This window comes from Puntigrus tetrazona, chromosome 8 (assembly GCF_018831695.1).
Source record: "Puntigrus tetrazona isolate hp1 chromosome 8, ASM1883169v1, whole genome shotgun sequence".
In the NCBI taxonomy this organism is placed as follows: domain Eukaryota; kingdom Metazoa; phylum Chordata; class Actinopteri; order Cypriniformes; family Cyprinidae; genus Puntigrus; species Puntigrus tetrazona.
This window is the reverse complement of record NC_056706.1, coordinates 20,855,240-20,862,284: the sequence shown is the minus strand read 5'-3', so window position 1 is coordinate 20,862,284 and position 7,045 is coordinate 20,855,240.

Genomic DNA, 7,045 nt, shown 5'->3' with positions numbered 1-7,045 from the left:
CTCATTCAGTTGACTGCTGATATTTGGTGCAAGACAACAACTAATTATTATTTTTTCCTCATATTTATATAATATGATAAGCGATATCCTCACGACTGTTGTTATTGTCTCTAATAGCACAAGTGCAAAAGAGATTCCACGAATGATTTCATTCGTAAGTTAAGTGAATACTAAATTAATTTTGTGTTATATAGGCTGTTAAACACAATTTTGCCCTTTTTTTGCCCAGTTTGCTGAATGTCTTACGGGTTTGGAAAAACATGATGGTGAGTAATGATAGAATTTTTTATTTTGCGGTAAACTAACCCTTTAACCCTACTGGCAGTTCCAGTTTCCTTTTTTTAGAAGAAAATTTAATTTAAAAATCATATTTATTTACATATGAATCATATTTATTGTACTTTTTGCATTACAGCTTCACTTATCATAGAACTTGAAGTATCGCAGTGGATGACAGTTGGGTGGTTCACTTTCCCATGGGATTGCTGTCTTGGATGGTGACACACCATATCTATGGGAAGGATCGGGGTGGTGTGACACTTTTATTTATTAGGAGATTTCTGGAGAATCAGAAGTGAGTATAATAGGAGATCGCTGGAGACTCAGAGGTGAGTATATTAGTAGATTGCTGGAGACTCCAAAGGAGTATAAGAGATTGCTGGAGACTCAGCGGTGAGTATAAGAGATCGCTAGACGAAGCAGTGAGGATAGGAGATTGCTGGACACTCAGTGATGAGTGTTTGAGATCGCTGGACACTTGGTAATGTGTATAGGAGATCGCTGGAGACTCAGTGGTAAGTATAGGAGCTAAGCCTCCAGCAATCTCTTATACTCACTGTCATGTCTTCAACGATCTTCTATACTCACCATTGAATCTCCATTGATCTCCTATACTCACTGCTGAGTCTCCAGCTATCTCCTATACTCACAGCTCAGTCTGCAGCGAAACTCATATACTCAACATCACGTTTCCAGCGATCTCCCTGTAGTGAAGGTGAGTATAAGAGATCTCTGGAGACTCAGCTGAGAGCCTATCAGATTGCTGGAAAATCAGAGGTGAGTATAGGAGTTCACTGGAGACATTTAGGTGAGTGTAGGAGATTCCTTGAGCCTCGTTGGAGTCTTACTAGTGACTATGGGAGACCGCTGGAGATGTGATGGTGAATATATCACTGGAGTCTCAGAGGTGAGTATAGGAGACCGCTGGAATGGGAAATCGCTGAAGACTGAGGTGAGTAAAAGAGATAGATGGAGACGTGATGGGGATGGCTGGAGAAGCAGATAGTGAGTATAGGAGGTCGCTGGAGACTTAGAGGTGACTATAGGAGATTGCTGGAAACTCGGAGATGAGTGTTTGAGATTGCTGGAGTCTTGGCAGTGTGTATAGGAGATTGCTGGAGCCGTGAGTATATGAGGTCACTGGAGAAGAGGTGGTGAGTAGGTTTTTAAGAAATCGCTGGAGATGCAGCAGTGAGTATAGAAGGTCGCTGGGGACATGATGGTGAGTATTGGAGATTGCTGGAGACTCAGCGGTGAGTAGAGGAGATCAATAGAGATGTGATGGTGAATATTGAAGATCCCTGGAGTCTCAGAGGTAAGTATAGGAGATCAGTGGAGATTCAGTAGTTAGAATGGGAGATCCCCGGAGTCTCAGAGGTGACTATTTACACCTCTATTTACAGCAGTGAGTATAGAAGATTGCTGGAGACTCAGCGTTGGAGTATAGGAGATCAATAGAGATGTGATGGTGAGTATAGGAGATTGTTGGAGACATGATGGTGAGTATAAGAAATTACTGGAGGCTCAGCTGTAAGTGTAACAGATCGCTGGAGACTCAGTGGTGTGTATTGGAGATTGCTGGAGATTCAGGTGAATATACGTGACTGCTGGAGACGTGATGGTGAGTATAGGGGATCACTGGAGACTCAGTGGTGTGTATTGGAGATCACTAGAGAATCAGCTGTGAGTATATGAGTTCACTGGAGATGTGATGTGAGTAGGACGTAATAATAAATGGATGTAATCATTCACTAAAAACACACGGTTATTTTTCTTGTTAAAAAAGCACCAAAGTTGGTATGGACCAATTATAAGACTAAAATTGAAAAGTGAATTCCCTTCTGTTATTTGTTTATGTCCATGAATATGTAAATCTTTTTAAAAGTTTGGTTTATGTAAGATTTTTTCACACTTAACACTTATCCATCAAGAACACACAAAACTGATCAGAAATGACAGTAAAGACCTTTACATTGTCACAGATGTTTTGTTTTTGAAGTAAATGCTGAAGATTCAGCTCTGCTGTCAGGAATAAATGATATTTTAATACATAAAACTTATATTTTAGATTCTAATAATATTTTGTAGTATGTCTGTTTTGCTGTATTTTTAAATAAATAGCCTTGCTGAACATAAAGTTTGAACACAGTTTGGCTGCAGATGGACAAAGCAGGCAGAAATTCAAAATAAAGTGTTTATAAATAAATTATAAATATAGACATCCAAGCAGCAAATTCTCAAAATTAAAATGTAAAAAATATTTATTGGATTATATTTCATTTTTAAAATAAATAATATGTTTTCTTTAGACCTTAAAAATATAAAAATGTGACTGATCTACTAAATGACCCGTTTAAGCTAAAAAGTAAGGCAGGGTATTCATAATATTGACCATAATTTTTTAAAAATTGAGCTTTTTCAATTTAGCCACACTAGTACATAAATGTTAATTTATTTATAATCTATTTTATCTGTAGCCTAGTATAGGCTATGTAAAATAGCCTATAAAAAATAAATTATTTACTAAAATAAAAATTTCATTACAATTACCTAAAAATATATTTATAATAATAAATACTCATCTATTATTTTCCCATTTCTTTCCCTAAAAAAATAAATACTTGAAAATAAACATTTAAATTTGAGTTTTGGTTTAGTTTAGGTAAGTTTCTGAAAACCTAATATAGCGTTTTGGTGTCTCTATCCACAAGATGGAGCCGTTTGTTCATTTAAGTTGACAGAAAATCCGAAATATTTCGGTCTTTTTTTTTTTTAGCACGTGCAGAAAAGCGCGGCATATTGTTTCCGTTATTTGACGTGTCACGTGAAGTTATGATGTCAGTGACATCGGGAAGCTGAAAACATAATAAAAAAAACTGTCAGGTGAAAAGGTAAAGTATATTTTGTGTGTGAATTTTGTTCTCCAAACTAAAATTAAGCATCATACTTTTCCTATAGCTGCTGGCTAACAAGAAAATCCGCGCCATTCAGATAAAAACCAAGTAAATAATCGAGGTAGGCCTTTTTTTTTGTACTGAAATCTTGAACTGTTTTCGAGCGCTAAGAGTATTTCTTACTGGGTCGGGTTAGACTGTTGTTTTAACCATTTTACTCAATTTATTAATTATAGTATGTCCATAACAATGGTTTAATGATCTGTTCTGTTGTAGCTGTTTGTCGCTAAGCGAAGCCTATCATTTTAAAGACTCATTATAAGCTTTTAAATAGCCTGTAATAGGCGGGTTCCCCTTGTGACAACCTTGTGTTTAATGAACTGTATCTTGTTTCCTGGGCAATAACAGTGGAAATGTTCAATAGGTGTTTTGTAGCCAAGACTTAGAGGTATGTCTATACAGAAATAAACCTGCCCTGAGAAACACTCTCTGGAGGTGAAGCCTGCTTATCCTCGCCTCGCAGTCAGCGAGCAATCATTTATGCGGCTAGAAATGTTTTTTGGTGAATTATCTCCATTTTATAACATTTCGTGCTTAATGATCAGTTTCTTTACAATCCGCCACGTGCACGAATATCAGATGGCATTGAAGAATCCAGTGTAAGATATTGTATTGTGTTGTAAAAGACTGTATTTCGTCTCAGGTTTATCCAATATAACCGTGACACTAATGGCTTCTCTGTCAGCCCGAGGCAGAGTCATGATCTCTCTCTGAGTGAATTTTATTCCAGCTGCTTAACATTGACAGCTCCCCTCCTGTAAAGGTGCCCCTATTGTGTGCTTAAAGTGAGTAAGGCAGGGTTTATAGCCGCTTTAACAATGAGAAACTCTCCTAAAATTAAACTATGCGCTGTTAGGTCAGCGGGTAAACGGCTGACACGACCTCAAAAACATTTCATAATTTACCGCTTCTGAGTGTTATGTTTATAGTAACGTACGGCATTAGAAAAAAATCTGGTCTTTTTTTTTTTCCCTGTTCTCAAACATGTTGTTTCGATCCTCAATGCTGAGTGGTCAGTAGTGTTCCTGCTGAGCTAAATACGATTGCGTAAAGGATTTCTGGTTCAGTGCACTCTAAAAAAAGACGCCATTTTTACAGTTTTTTTTTTTTTACGTGTAGTTATTCAGAACTGTATCGTCCTGAAGGCCGCTTTTGAGTTGAAATGGTACTCTGTGTTAGAGTTGAGTTCCTTTTTCCCGCTCTTGTGGTTTTTAAATCTGTAACCGTCTAAATACTAAGCCGCCTTAGCATTAAATTCTGCTTAAAATTAGCATTCAAAAATGTCTACAGCGATTAACCTTCAAACTGTAACCGGTTTCTTACTAATCGTGTCCTTTTTCTTTTTTGAATTTGAACAAAGCTTTCTGTTTTTCAGTTTATAATTAAGTTCATGCATACAAACATAATGCGTATATACTTTTTTTGTTTTAACAGTGAATGGATCAAATATTGTACGTTCATAATGGCTACTTTGGGCCTTCGTAATAAAACTCCTTTGTTTCTTAAAAGACGAAGCAGTCACATTAAATGTAAAAGGTACCATTTTTGTAGAAGCAGAAAAGTGAAGCTTATATTTTTATGAAAGTGATTGCATTTACTTTTCTAATAAAACATATGCACATTATAAGGTGTTCTTGACATTCAGAGGCTATTTATGTGGTATTGGGATAGTCAACAGCAAAAGACAGGTGACAGTTATCAGCTCCAGTGGTGCAAACGGTAAAATGTTTGTTTTACTCATTTTGACACCATCTTTTTTTAATGCCTTTTAAAATGTCAATTTTATTTATTTTTAATACATTTTAATTGCATCTATGTTTTAAAAAAAATAAGGAAATAATCAGGAAGTTGAAAATAAAGTATCGGGTAGGTGTAGGGAGGGCATCCGTTTAATAATTTGAATTAAAATTAAAATTAAATAGTAGTATAAAACAGCATGCTATCATAGCTTATTGAGTGCACATTTTATTATAGCATGCTGTTTTATACTACTATTTAATTTTAATTTTATTTTTATTTGCACTTACAAAAAATATTCACTTGGTGTAAACAGAATCCATTATATTATGGTTAAATATTATTTTAAGGTGTACGTAACAACCATTCTTAAAGTTTTAAAGCGTGATGTTCTGCTATATTATAAATATAAAAAAAATCTTTTTTATTTTGGATACATAGTCATAGTTTGGATTTTTTTTTTTCATCTGGAAAAATTTGTTGAACATAAACAACTAAAATAAACTTCTTGTGCCTAATGACCTCCTTTGCAGTACGTTTATTGTATTATCCTTGCAGGTGCATGCGTGTTCTTAAAGGCACACTGCACTCGAAAAATGAAAGTTTTATTTATTTTCTTGATACAATCAAAATCAATGGGATCTTGATGGATAATGATGTCAAGCTGTTTCTTGGCGAACAGTCCCTTTAACTGAATCTGTTATCTGTGAATTGCCACATGAATTGCGTTAGCTAGCATTCCTGCCGCTTATTTAATGTCACGCGTCCACGTTGTTTCTTTAAACCAACGAGAAGCGGCTTCAGATCTCGTCAGAATAACTCTCTTAAGATTCCCCGGCCGACTCGATTGGATTCGTACATTTGTCGAATGACACGAGTGCGTATCCGAACGATGTTTTTTTCAGATCAAGTGTTTCCGATCAACAGCACGGAATGCGTGTATCGTCTCTCCTCCGGCGAGTATAATAGCCCCGTCCTCCATTAGTTAGCGAGGCCGGCGATCCTTCGTTTCATTATCTGTTTAGGCTAGCGCTGCTGATAAACCGGGGGGATTGTGAGGGTGATTACTTTATCATTGTGCTGCCTCTATTCATGTGTGAGTCAGCTGGCTGCTCGGGTTTCTGCGCTGCCTTGTCTCTCGAACCCTCATGAGTTTCCCTCTCTGTGTTTTAAACAAGGCGAGGACAGAAGAGTGGCCATTCTCTTCACAGGCCCGCATGAATAGCTGGCACTGTTCAGTGCTCTTAAATGGCCCTCCTCAGTGTCAGGTTTAGGGATCTCTCTTCAGTGTGACACTGAGAAGGAGTATTTTCCTTTTTGCGGACCTAGAGATTCCAGCTGATAATATGGCATTGTCAGGGCTCATCCCTGCTCTTTGAATAACTCCAGTGTCCTGAAGGAGTCAGATGCGGCCCGTCACTTCTTAAGGCGCGCTTCGAAGGAACGGGAAGTCCGCGTGAGTCCCTGAGCATGTTACTTCCACTGGAAAGAAAATCACAGGTGAAATCTCGACAGTCTCGGTTGGTTCCCCTGAAGGCAGTGCAGGGCCTCCTGAGAACCGAACCTTAGCAATCTCACGTGTGCCTTCTGCAGAGTTTTAGGGGAGACGTGTCTGCAATCAAAAGCCCCGTTTGAAACATTTCCATCATTTTTTCCGACGTGCTAATATAACTTTTGGGACTTGCAGATGTCTGTGCGAGTCTGATTTTCAGTTCGATTTTGTGGTTATTAATCGTTTGAGTAATTTTAGTAGATACCGTTAAATGGAAACAGTCACATTAAAGCATTATTTAAGGCCGCCAGGTGTTTATATACTGCCTTTCAAAAGTTTGGGGTCTTTCAAAAGAGTAGCGTTGCTATAAATCGATCAAAAGTGACAGTAAAGACATTTATAATGTTACAAAAGATTTCTGTTTTAAATAAATGCTAATTCTTAAAAATGAAGCAGCATAACTTTTTAACAGTCAACTTTTTTTTAACAATCAGAAATCAGCATATTGATTTATGGAGGATCTTGTGACACTTACAAACTTGGAGCAATAATGCCAAAAAGGCAGATTTACATCACAAAAATA